We start from the raw sequence: 12,550 nt of genomic DNA, 5'->3' as shown, positions 1-12,550 counted from the left end.
AGCAGCAGGAGAGTAATTCCCTGTCCTCAGCTATTTTCTACATGTGGATGAGGTATAGGGTTTTTTTTGGAGGGGGGAGGTTATTTTATCCTTGAGCCTTTTCTCAACACGTTGGTAAATAGGATACATTTTGCACAAATTTGTTCATCACACCACCCCAGTAATATTAGCAAGTAAAATATATAAAGTTATTTATGGTGAGTGAGAATCGAATCTCCTCTCAGGGATTGCTGGCAATAGAAGAGGCAGAATGACTTTAATCCTGTCCAGCACAGAGAATTCCCAGTAGTTTCAATGTTAGTCTTTTGTTTTCCAGAAGTTTACCTTGTGTTCCCTGTGGATCACAGAAAACTTGATTTGGTGGAATCTGATCCCTGACATTTCTTCTAAGACAGTCTCTCTGTCAGATAAGAATCCTTTTTTTTTACTATTATTTCTTTTTCTTTCTGAGTGCAAAACAAAGGGATTGTTCCTTAAAATGAACAAGAAAACTTGAGATGTCTAAATCACCTTCCTTTATAAGGCAAAATATATTTATTCTTTATGTGTAGGGGAAAAAAAATATAAGAAGCAGAACTCCTAGGCTCTATCTTTAGCAGCAAATGACCAATTTTTCCACTGTGCCCTTTCATGCCTCAGTTTCCCAGTGTTCAGAAAACCATAATTAATTTTTAAGGCAAGATATGCCCTATCTCTGCAGTCCTATATTCCATTATGCTTGGTATAACCATTAAATTATTTTTTTAAAGCAAATGATTTAAAACTGATAGTAAGAAATACTTTTCCTACACAGCACATAATTAACACGTGGCACTCAATGCCACAGACGTTATTGAAGCTGAGAGCCTTGGAGGATTCACAAAAGGATTAGAGATTCATATGAATAATGGGAAATTCTATTAGAGAAAATAAAAAATGCATGAAGGATGGAGGATGTCATGCTTTGGGCTTATAAAGCAGCTGCTAATTGAGGGCAGAGATGTGCTGGGTGCACAGGATGTCCTGGGATGGTTTTCCACAGGGTTTCTTGGGCAGGGCAGCAAAGCTGGGCTGCTGAAGGGGTTGCTGGGCTGCCTGAACCTCTGCCCTCTTTCACTGAGGCAGCTCCTGTCTGAAGTTAAAATAAAAATGAAACCCAGAGCCAGCTGTGGATGAGCCATCATGGTCTGGTAGCCCATGGCACAGTGGACCTGGAATTCTTGGCATTGCTTCCAGCTGTTCCCGACTCTCCAGCTGTGCAGGGAGGTCTCAGGGGCACCACAAGCTCCCAGTGCAGGATGATGTCCCAGGCACCTTGGGACAAGTCCCAGCACACTATCCCATCTTCCTTCCCCCCTGTGTAACCCCCACAAAAACCCCAAAACTGGAGCCCCCAAAGGTGAACCCCACCTGGCTGCTCAGTTGGTTTGGTGTCATTCCTGCCCAGTCTCCACCTGCCCCCTTATCCAGAAGCTTCCACAGGCACTCAGCAGAAGTCCTGGAGCCATTTAAAAACACCTCAGGTAGCTGACCATGTCTGCAGCCCCTGAGCAGACAATTCTACCTCATCCAACCAGAGGCTTCCATTTCATCCTGCCTCAATTAGCAGTGAAGGCATTGCCACATCTGCCCAAAGTTCAGAAGTGTCCACAATTCCACTTAGATTATTGCTGTATTTCTGCAGACTTTGATAGACCAAGATTGATTACAAAAAATAAGAAAAAAAGAGTGACCTTCCTCAGACTTTTCCGTGGTATTTCCGTTAGTATTTTATAATCACTGTTTAAGGGAGAAATTGCTCTCTGGTTATTAAGGTAAAAATTATCACCTTCTTTGACTAATAAAATCAATAAAGGCTCCTACCCTTTGAAAAGCCCAGAAACCTTCTCTCTCTTCATAATTAAACATTTTGACCTAATCTGGAGCAATAATAACCTTCAAAGTTTTATAAAATTCCTAATAATAATATCTCACAGAACACCTTTCTGCTCAGCAGGTTTCACAAATTGCAGCCCAGATTTGGAAAGCATCTTTATTCATGGCTGGGCTGGGATACACGTGTCAGGTTTTGAGGAGTTTTTTTGTGGAGTTTCATCATCAGTGGTAAACAAATCCCTGTAGGATGTTTGATTGAAGTGTTTCTGGCACAATTAAAGGGTTGTTGTTTCTGGGTTTGGTATGTAGCAGCCAAGGGATGTAATTTTTAATTGCTGGTGCCTGTGGTAGGGCATTTGCACTCACTCAGAGACCTCTAAGGGAATTATGGAATGGGTTTGGTGTGAAGGGATCTTACAGCTCCCCTGGTTCCAAACCCTGCCATGGCCAGGGACTTCTTCCACTGGACCAGATGGCTCAGAGCTCCATCCAGCCTGGCCTTGGGCATTTCCAGGGATGGGACACCCTGTGCCAGGGCCTCACCACCCTCATGGCAAAGAGCCTTTTTTTGTTATCACATCTAAACCTGCTCTTTGTCAGTTTGAGGCCATCCCCTTGTCCTGTCCCTCCAGGAGCTGTAAACAGACTCTCTCCATCTTTCTTTAGGTTCTCTTTAGGTACTGGAAGATCACAGTCAGGTCATCTCAGAGCCTTCTCTTCTCCAGGCTGAGCAATCCCAATTGCCCCATCCTTTCCTCACAGCAGAACTGTTTCATGCTCTGATAAACTTTGTTTCCTCCTCTGGGCTCTCTCCAAGATGTCCACGTCCTTCCAGTCCTGGGGACCACAGAAAGGATCAGGCTGTCACAGATATTGACCATTTATAGATAACTTCTATTAAAAAAAACCATATTTTTTTTAATGGTTTATTTTTTATATGTGTGTTGTAACATAGCAGGCAGAAGCACTTTTTGATGTCCCTTGTTCCTGCAGGGTTATCTGTGGATGTTGAGGGTCAGTGATGGTGCAGTCAGTGAGGATGAGAGCACCAAATATCTCTTCAGCCCAGCTGGAGTCTCAGTGTTCACTTACACAGTGGGAGAAGGGGGATCAAAATTCCTAATCTCACATGGAGAGATACTGCTCCTGCCTCTCTAATTTGTGCTGTCCTTTTCTGGAGCTCCATTTATCAGGATTACTTGCCTCTCAGACAAGTTATCTCTGTCAGGCTTGAATGGCTGCTCTCCCGGGCACAGAGAGACATCCCAGCTAATTAACTATCATCCTACATTTGATGATGACGAGAGTCCACTGAGACCCTTCCATCCCACTGCATCTCTTGGAGCTCCACATATTAAACAAACCTGCCTGTGCCAAGCCCAGGGATTTCCTCCTCACAAATGAGTGGCAACCAGTTTGGAGCCGAGTTCAGGAGCTGTGCTCCAGTTCATGGCGAGGGGAAGGAGTGCCCTTGTGGAATGATTAACTTGTCTAGGAAAATGATGTCTCTGCAGGGATTTTATTTCACATGTAGCTGCTACCAGGAGCCCTGGAACAGAGCAGGAAATGCAGTTTAGGAATCCCCTCTCAGCAGTCCCCACACCCAGAATTCCTGCAGCTATCATAGGTGTGTCTGTCAACTTATAATTAGGCAGTCATAACTCAAAATTCCCCATTTTGATCTAATCGAACCCTTTCCTAGGCATAAACATTTCTAAACATGGGTGTTTTCTTATGGAAGAAAATCATTTCAGTGCCTGTCCTTGAAAGCTCTTAGGCATTCCCACTGGACTAATACTGGACTTTTAAAATCCATATTTAAGCCATTTCAATGAGGGATCTTAACCAGTGTTCTGTGGCCCTGAGTTGTGCTGTATGGACAAATCCTCTGACTCCTTTAGGCATCTGGACAACACCTGTTTTGGGGCAAATCTTATCTCTAGAGGTTCCAGGTATTCGGTTTTGTTTGGAGATGGCTTGGCTCTGGCTTTCAGCAGCATCCTGTAACAACCAAAATACACATCTACCTTTAGAAGAAAAATTGAAACTCCCCAAGGCCTTTGTAACCAGTGCCTTTGTCCCTCTGTGGGTGAAGACAATAATTTGTGCACGGTGGCAATAGATGAAAGAGCAGCCTGAACACTGAGTGCTGTGGTGAGCAGGACTCAGTGGGTGTGAATCTGTGCAGCCCCACTGAAGGGGATGAAACTGTGCTGATTTCTACCTGCTCTGGACTCAGGCCCTCTTGTATTTATTACTGTTATCATCTGAACCTGAGTTGCAGCTCTCCCCCATGTTTGCTCATCACTGACCTTATCACATCTCCTTTCATTTGCTTCCTATCTGAACAATTTACATTTCACCTCCTTGGAGCTTTTTTTTTTTTTTTTTGGACGAGACTCCTTTCATCTCTCATCATAATGTTCAATAATGACATTTCCATTTGCTTTCCTTTTCATGAGGCTTCTTTTTGAAAACAGAATCTGACCTCTCTCTTTGTGTTCTCCCATCAGCCAAGAATCACATTGTGCATGAATTTAATTGACTTATTACATCTTTACAGAATGTGGGTCCTTTAGGTTTGTGTGTGTTCTCTATGTTTGTTTGTTAATTCCTGGGTCTTTGAGAAGTAGATTATGCAATTTCCAGAGCTTATTTCCCATTACTATTGAATCTTTCAATTGAACTGAATTCCATTGTGAGATGGAAAATAGAATGAACTGAAAATTCAACTGAAAACATGTCAGTATTGTTGATACATGTGTTAGTGCTATTATAGACTTTATCAGCTTATTTTCTCTTCTGGGGCTGAGTAGGGAGGGGAAACATCAAATAAACAAAAGCTAGTAGAGTTTTTGTTTTTTTCTTTCACTGAAAGAAATGTCTGTATTACACCGAATAAAAGCTTATTTGCCATGTTTTGATGAACATGAAACCCACCTGATCCTGTTCTTCAGTCCTCAGATACAATGGAAAACTCATTTCATGAAATGTCCAGCATCACTTTTATTTTGCAGCCTCCTGATGTGATGCAAACTGGCCCCTCACTATTGATCCAGAGGGAATGCCATTGATTTTGCCTGCAGAGAATCTGGCCCATTATGATGAAAATTGCCACTGGTGCTGGTGGCACCTTGTGGCTCATGCCAGCAGGGTGCTGCTGTGACACACAACAGCACAGGGAAAAGACCAGTGGGTACAAAGCCTCTTTTCAATGTTTAGGTTGCATAAACAAGCGTTGCTTTGTTGCTGGGATCATGGCAAGGTGCAATATTTCCTGGGAAGCAGAGCATGGTGGAGAGCTCAGAGGACTTGGTCCCTGTGTTGTACCCCCAGGGAAGGGGATGTGTGACCACTGTGCCTCGTGTCCTTTTCTCTCTCTGACATTCCAGCACGTCCTGCATTTTATTGGCCTTTCTGAGCATTTCTGAGCACTGAAGTAGCATGTTATAGAAGCAATTATGATAACTCCAAGATCCCATTCCTGACTGGAAATGTTTGGCTTATTTTCCCTGTGTACATTACTTAGCACTCATCAAACACTGAATTTCATTTGTCATTACTGACTCCTTATCTCAGGAGTATTCTGTGATTCTCAGTCAGGTTCAGATTTGACTATGCTCAGTTATTTTGTGTTTTCCACAAACTTCATCTTCTTTCTATGAACCCTCTTTTCCAGCCCATTTATGAATATGTTAAACATGTTTATTCCTGGCTTTTAAGGTGATTTAACAAGAAAACTTCTCTCATCCCATGAGCTCAGAGTTGCTTTAAGAGCTTTGAGATGTCACCATGAGAAGTTTGTTTTGTTTTTTAATTTCTGAGCACTGCATTGACTCAATCATCCTTATTGATATATTCCTTAATCACTTAGAAGAGCCTGGAATGATTTGTGAGAGATGACTTCACTCTACAACTGCTGTATTGACTCTTCCCAAAGAATGATGTGCTGCCCATGTGTTCACTAATTCTGTTTGGTTTAGTTTCTAATCATTTGGCCTGGTGCAGCAATCAGACCTGGTGATTTGGGCTCCAGAGAGTGTTTTGTTTTGGTGGTTTTTTTTAAGGCTGGAGTTATATTTGCCAGTTTTCCTTCTGGTGTGGAGATTTCTTTCCACTGAGGTCGGGAGGTGGCTGGCACGACTCTGTGTGATGCCAGCCAAGGAAGGATCAACATGGACTGGAATCTCTTTATTTTAGGCTTTGAAATCTCTCATTTGTCATAATATTTCTCTTCATCACCATTTTTAGGTTTTGGGGACAACACTTCCAATCCCTATATGGGGCTTTGTCACTACACCAGGTAAGAGTTGCATTTATGGAGTCTGAGCACACTGGGATGGTGGGAGGCTTTTTAAGGATAAGGTTTTGCCTGAAAATCTGGAGTCTGAATAAGCAACACTGGTGCTCCAGGCTTCCTTCTGATGGGAAGAGAAGCAGAGCTGGGAGCAGCAGGAGATACAAGGGTCCTTCAAATCACAATCCTGCTTCAGTCCCTCTTCTTTCTGAATCATTTGTCCAGCAAACTCGAGAACCAAACAAATGTGGATTATCCTCAGTGGCAGAGGATTTTACCTTTAGCTGGTATAAATCAGAACAACTCCAGGGAAAGGTTTTGTTTTGGTTTTTTTTTTTCCTGAGCTAAGGATCTGGCCACTTACACTACCCAGTTATATCTGTGGATCAATAAAAAAAAAATTGAAATAGTATTTTTTTTAAGTGACACAAATCCCACAGCTCTGCCAAAAAGCTTTGTATCATTCTAGCAATCCCAGCCAGCCTTAAACTTGTGCTGTCCATCTGTCTTTAGGAGAGGTTTGTGTATTTTGGATTGCTGGGTTTGTTTTAAGACTGGTTCCCTCAATAAAATGCCCAGGTGGATCAAGGTGTGGTACAAACCCAAGCCAGAGTATGGACAGTTCAAATAAGCATGATGATTTTCATGTCAGTAAAATCCTCACTTCTGACATTAATTGAGGAACAATCTCTGGGACAGCAAAAGGTTAAAACTGGCCCCACTCTTGTCTTCTTGTGCTGGTTTGGTGGATAAGCTGGGGACTGCAGAGCTGTCTGCCCCTTTTCACCAGCATGTATTTCACTTCCAGCATTATATAAGCTTTTATTTTCTTAATATATTATATAGCCCTTAAATGAGAAGCCAAGCCCTGCAAAATTGCTTTTCCCTGCTGGCCAGGATCAGCCTCACCAATCCTTCCTACCCAGTTCTGCTTCTTTCCCAGCTGCTTTAAAGTCTCATCACTCCTGAGTGGGAAGCTTTAAATATTTCCAGTGACATTTCCTTGGCCTCCAGTGATTTAATATTATTAACCTGGTGTGTTATTAAAGTGACAGGAGGTGTCTCCCCTCCACAGGTATATTTTCCTGAAAACTCATTTGAATTTTTATTACTTTATTCTGAGGGGCAGCTGGTGAAGCGCACAAGGGGCAGGGAGGGCACAGGAGGGAAATGTACCTGGTTTTGGGGATGGAGATCTCCTCTGTAGGTATATTACAGGTTCTGGTATAGCTTATTCCACCTGAGTTTACTTCATATTTAAGTGTCTTCCTTAGCTGGAGCAGTCAAACTAAAGTATTTGCAAGAAAAAATGTCTCTTTCCAGAGACTGCAGCCCATTTCAATGGCATAACCTGGGGGTAAATGGGCTTTTATGTCCTTTGCAAATCCCACAAATTTTATGCTTTACCCATGTCTCCGTCCAACTCTGCTTAAGTTTCATCTTTCAGTTGTTACTGCAGGAAAAATCTAATGTGCAGAGTGAAAAATCTATAAACTTAGGACAGTGGAGAAATGAAGCCAGATTTTTAGCCAGCATAAATCAGTGGCACTAAAATCATTCGACCTGTATTAGTTCCCACTTGCTGCACACAGGGTCTACAGGGCCTGGTTTTGCACAAATATGAGGGGGAGCTGATTTCAACCACTCAGAAAAAAAAAAAGTATCTCCACAGAGAGATCCCTGTTTAACGAAGGTCCATTCATTTCAAAACTGTTTTGAAAACTGTCAGTTATAAAGTGTTATTTTTGGTTCTAGAAGTGAAGAAAAGATGAGATCTTTTCTAGCCACTCATCCAGAAAAGCCAGGTTATTAGATCTCCATCAGCTACTGGCACTGTTAGAAGTCCATTTTCTCATGCTTTTTTTCCCGCCCTCTCCGATCTGTCATGGGTAATTTTTAAGGAAATTTGAGCAAATTGCAACATCTCCAAATTCTTTGTGAAACAGCCCCTTTGTGTTGTTCTCCAACAGGTATTTGGTTCAGTGCTTTGCTCCAAGCCCATCTCTTTGCTTTGTTCATTAAATGATGTCTCTCTGAAAGGTTATTTGAAGATATTTCCTTTGTCTCTGGCTTATCAGCTTCTTTCCATCTGCCTATCTCGGCAGCAGCACATTGGTATTTTAGACAGTTCACTAAAACTTTGCAAGGTAAGAAATTATATCCAATCCTGCCAGGGTTTCATTCTTAACCAAGGCATTCATGACTTTTCTGTCAGGCTTTAATACTGGTTTTGTAACAAAACCCTCCCATTCAGGTTTATTTTTACCTTTTCCCTCTATATAATCTTCAGAATCACTTTAGAAAAATACTGTATCAAAAGCTGATATTAAACTTTGGAGTGCCTGGCAAACGATTCAAAGCAATGGCTCACACTGGGGTAAACCCAGAGATTTCTTTTGTAAAGTTCCACCTACATAATCTCTTAGAGGTAGATTTTTAGAGCTTACTATTTACTTTAGTCTGGAGACATTTTCTTGCTTTTATGCTTATCTGCTTGCTGTCCACCAGTCCTTTAAGATAGGAATGTTGCTGTTTTCCTACTCTTTAATCTTTTTCTCCTGCTCAGAAGTTGCCTTTGCTGTCACCCACCCCAAGCACAGGCAAACCATGAGCAGCCCACCTGCTCTGTAGTTGATGGCTGGAGCAAAGGCTGGGATGCAGCCTGGGAGAGACAGAAAACTGTGCTGGGAAAGGCAGGATGGGCAAGGCTTGCTTCCAAATTAGAGATTGAGAAAAAAAATCTTCCTTGTGAGAGTGGTGAGGCCCTGGCACAGGGTGCCCAGAGCAGCTGTGGCTGCCCCTGGATCCCTGGCAGTGCCCAAGGCCAGGTTGGACATTGGGGCTTGGAGCAGCCTGGGACAGTGGGAGGGGTCCCTGCCATGGCAGGGGTGGGATGGGATGGCCTTGAAGGTCCCTTCCAACCCAGGCCATTCAGTGATGCCTGCAGGCTCACAGAAGAGCAGGATGGTCTGCTGAAATCTTTCTGCTGAAGTGTCACTGGATTGCTGAGATCTCCTTTAACTGAGTGTTGTAACACTCTGGCTGTGCAAGGATGCCTGGCAGAAGTTCCCTCGGAGCTGTGTCATCCTCCCTGTCGTTCCTTTCTCTCTCACAGGGACTGAGCTGCTCCTCTCCCAGGCATCCATGGGAAGCCAGGGCTCCAGCAGCATTACAGACACTTGTTCTCTCTGGCCTGCAGCAAACCCTTCTCTATAATTCATGGGATATCCAGGAGTGAAGCAAATGCCATGTGGAGCCCCGTGGAGGAGCTGCAGCTGAACATCTGGATGGTTTTTACATGCAAGAACAAGCACAGGCTTTACAAACCTCACAACCCCAAATTTCTTTTGCAGAGTTCTGCTCAAAAACAAGTCCTGTTGGGGGTTAGGGAGGGAGCAACACAAGGATGTGGCATGGAAGTGTGGTGTGATATTTTCCATTTGTGCATTGCTGATCTCTGGTTCCATGTAGGAAAGCTTTACCACCTCTCTTAGTTATAGTGAGCTATAACATAAAAACTCCCTACCCTTCCATCTGAAATAAAGTTTTTATCCCCTGTGAAAAGCCATGATGGTGTCTCTGCCTCCTGCACCAGTTTCTCCTGACTTATACCCTAACCTCCATGCCATTGCAGGGCGTTATTATTTATTATTTCTGACTCAAGTCTTCTCTGTCCTCACCACCTCATAGCGCGACTTGGTCCACAGCTCTTCAGAAAAAAGACAGAAGAGGGAGTGTTTAAAATTTATTCTTTTGTTTTGTTTGTGTTTAAGGAGAGGTTACAAAGTGCTTTGTGGACTGTTTTTATCCCCAATTTGATTTAATCTCCTTTTCTAGTGAAAAATCTACATTAAAACAGAAATCCATTTCTATCACAGTAAGTTATGTCCATTAGGTGTTTACATCTTTAAAATATTCTAAATTTAAATGAATGCCTTGTGATGCACTGTGGAAAAAAAAATTCTTTGGCGGGAAATTCTCATTTATTTTTAATGTCAAGTCCCTAAAAAGCCAGACTTTGAAAGGAACAAAGGACTGAGTGGAAGTAAAATGATTTGTGTTCTTTCTGAATCAGTCTGATGCAAACATCAAGCAGTCCCACAGCCAGTTCCAAACAGACCTGTCCTATTCTGTGCCATGTGCTCTGCAGGAAGCAGTTTTGCTTGCTTTATATTTTCTTCTATTCCCTGGGCTGTGAACGTGGGTGGCCACGAGCCTGACCTGGTGGTGCACAGACCGTGCTGGAAGCTCCTTTTTATTTTATGTGGTTTTCCTCAGAGCAGCAGTTCTGTGAGAGCCACCCTTGGGGACTGGGATAGATCTCTGGAGAGTCCCCGGCCCTGGGAGCCCTCCCACCCCTGGGTGAGGATTATTTTCCTTCTGGGTGTCCCTGAGTTTCCCTTTGGGTGAAGAGCTGTGACCTTCTGGGTGCCCTGGGCAGAGAGGCCTCCCCTGTGTGGGTGGGTGCAGCTCTAGGACATGATTCTTGTTCCTGGAGTAACCCGTGCCCAAGATGTTCACACACCTGAAACTCCTCCCTGTCACTGGCTGTCACCGTGGCCACCTGGCTGCTCATCAGCTCAGGCCGTTGGTTTGGCTGTGAAGCAGTTTGAGTTTATGTGTGAGAAGTTGTTTCCATGTACCTCAGGGACAATGCGTGTCTGCAGAGCAATCCTTCTCCTGCCGTGCAGGGGGAATCATTTATCACCCCATCTCTTGCTCGGACACACAAATAACCTGCACACGATTCAGACACAGGACTGTGCATCCCCTTTCTGCTGATTTCCCTTCCACAGCACGCAGCAAATGCAGGATTCCCATCTCATTGTGGCTCTCCCACACCCTACCCCCACCCTTAACCCTTTATCCAGCAAGGGTGTCCCCACACCCAGGTGCTGATTGCCCCCACCAGCCCAGAAACGCTCCCATATCCCAATTTCTCCCAGGTACAGCCTCCCCAAGCACATCAGTGCCACTGACTGCTTCAAACACAGCACCTGCAACTCCCCAGCCACGCTTTCCTGCCTCTCCTGCTTTCCTCCACCTACTCCTCCAGCCTCCCAGCCATCCCTGTGGCCCATTAAAGGGATTTTGGTGTCCAAGTGATGCTCCACTCCCTTTCCTGCCCCTCTGCTGTTACATAAGGCTGGGTGCTGGGTGCATGAGCCATCCCTGAACACATAATGGATGCTGCATTTGCCTACACTTACTGTACTTCCAGTCTCCACATCAGTGCTTTGTAAAGCCCTTTGGGATACTGGGAACGTGAAAGATGCTATAAAAAACCCCAAAGCCTATTCTATTCTAGAACAGTGCTTTTAAGTCCTTTTATCACAGAATGAGGCAAGGGTTGAATTGAGCCCAGAAATAGCAATTTAAAGTTTTCATGAAAGACTAGAACAGTGTATGTTTGGTATATTTTAACATAATCTGAGAACACTAAGTGCACTAAAAGCATTCCACTTATTTGTGGGTGGGGATCTGGAAACGAGGGGGAGAAATATATGTACTTGTTTTTTGTTTGGGATTTCACTTATTATAGAACCTGACAGAGATCTACCAGGAGGGCAAAAGGGAAAGATAGAAAAACACCCTCAGAAAGGTCTCTGATTGTATGGATTCTAGAAACTAGTGGGCTGCTTCTGCTGTTTGAGCATAGAGAATTATTTAGGATGTGATCTAGAAGAACATAAGGGAGAAGGCTTTGAGTTATAATAACCCCTATCAAAGTTAAAAGGTTCTGGGTTAAACACACTCATGGATAGGGTTGGCAAAGGTGTGACTGTCAGCAGGTGCCAGGGGTTTAACCAGACCATGGGGATCTAAGGGCAGGCAGTGGGAGATGGCACTGGAAAAATAAGAGCAGACATCAGCCAATTCAGAATTCAGATTTCAGGCAGTTTCCTCCAGCAGCACAAGGGACATTGCAGTGGCATCCAGGGAAAAGAAGAAAAGGGGATCTGGAGTGTCAGGATTTTGTGTCCCAGTCTATTTCATATCTCCTCACTCATCATCCCAGGTCAGCTCTGAATGTGGACACCAGACCAGCCCCTACCATGGTTGGATATTCTATTAAATGGACCTGTCAGACAAATCCAACACAGTCTGGAAGTACCTAGAAGTTCCCCCTCGTGCCACTTCCTCAAACTTTGCTGCATTGACACATTTTGGCAAGAGTGAGTTTATAGTGATACTAATTTGGGGGTCTTTGCTGGAGGTGTTTCATAGTACCCACTGCAATTATGTGTATACATAGAAATTTCCCAAGGAGAAAATGTTTGTGCTAAAGCCCCATTAATTCGTTCTTGCTGAACTCACCAAGTTTAGTCTGTTTTTAATCTGTTTAGTCTATTTTCTATTAGTGTAGCTCTAACTTTTAGAATCAAAACATTTTATGAT

General features: G+C 43.6%; 1 long non-coding RNA gene across 1 annotated transcript in view; it reads left to right on the top strand.

Annotated features, from left to right (window-relative positions):
* Window positions 1–9,849, top strand: part of LOC148221442 (uncharacterized) — an 85,051-nt gene extending 75,202 nt beyond the window's left edge. The window contains exons 3-4 of the long non-coding RNA XR_015808054.1: window positions 6,106–6,157; window positions 9,267–9,849. This is a non-coding gene — a long non-coding RNA (uncharacterized LOC148221442). The remainder of the gene's footprint in view (window positions 1–6,105; window positions 6,158–9,266) is intronic.
* The last annotated feature ends 2,701 nt before the right edge of the window (window positions 9,850–12,550 follow it).

Source organism: Sturnus vulgaris, chromosome 22, assembly GCF_052056855.1.
Source record: "Sturnus vulgaris isolate bStuVul1 chromosome 22, bStuVul1.hap1, whole genome shotgun sequence".
Taxonomy (NCBI): Eukaryota; Metazoa; Chordata; class Aves; order Passeriformes; family Sturnidae; genus Sturnus; species Sturnus vulgaris.
The sequence above is the reverse complement of the archived record's forward strand: the minus strand, read 5'-3'. Positions and strand labels throughout refer to the sequence as shown.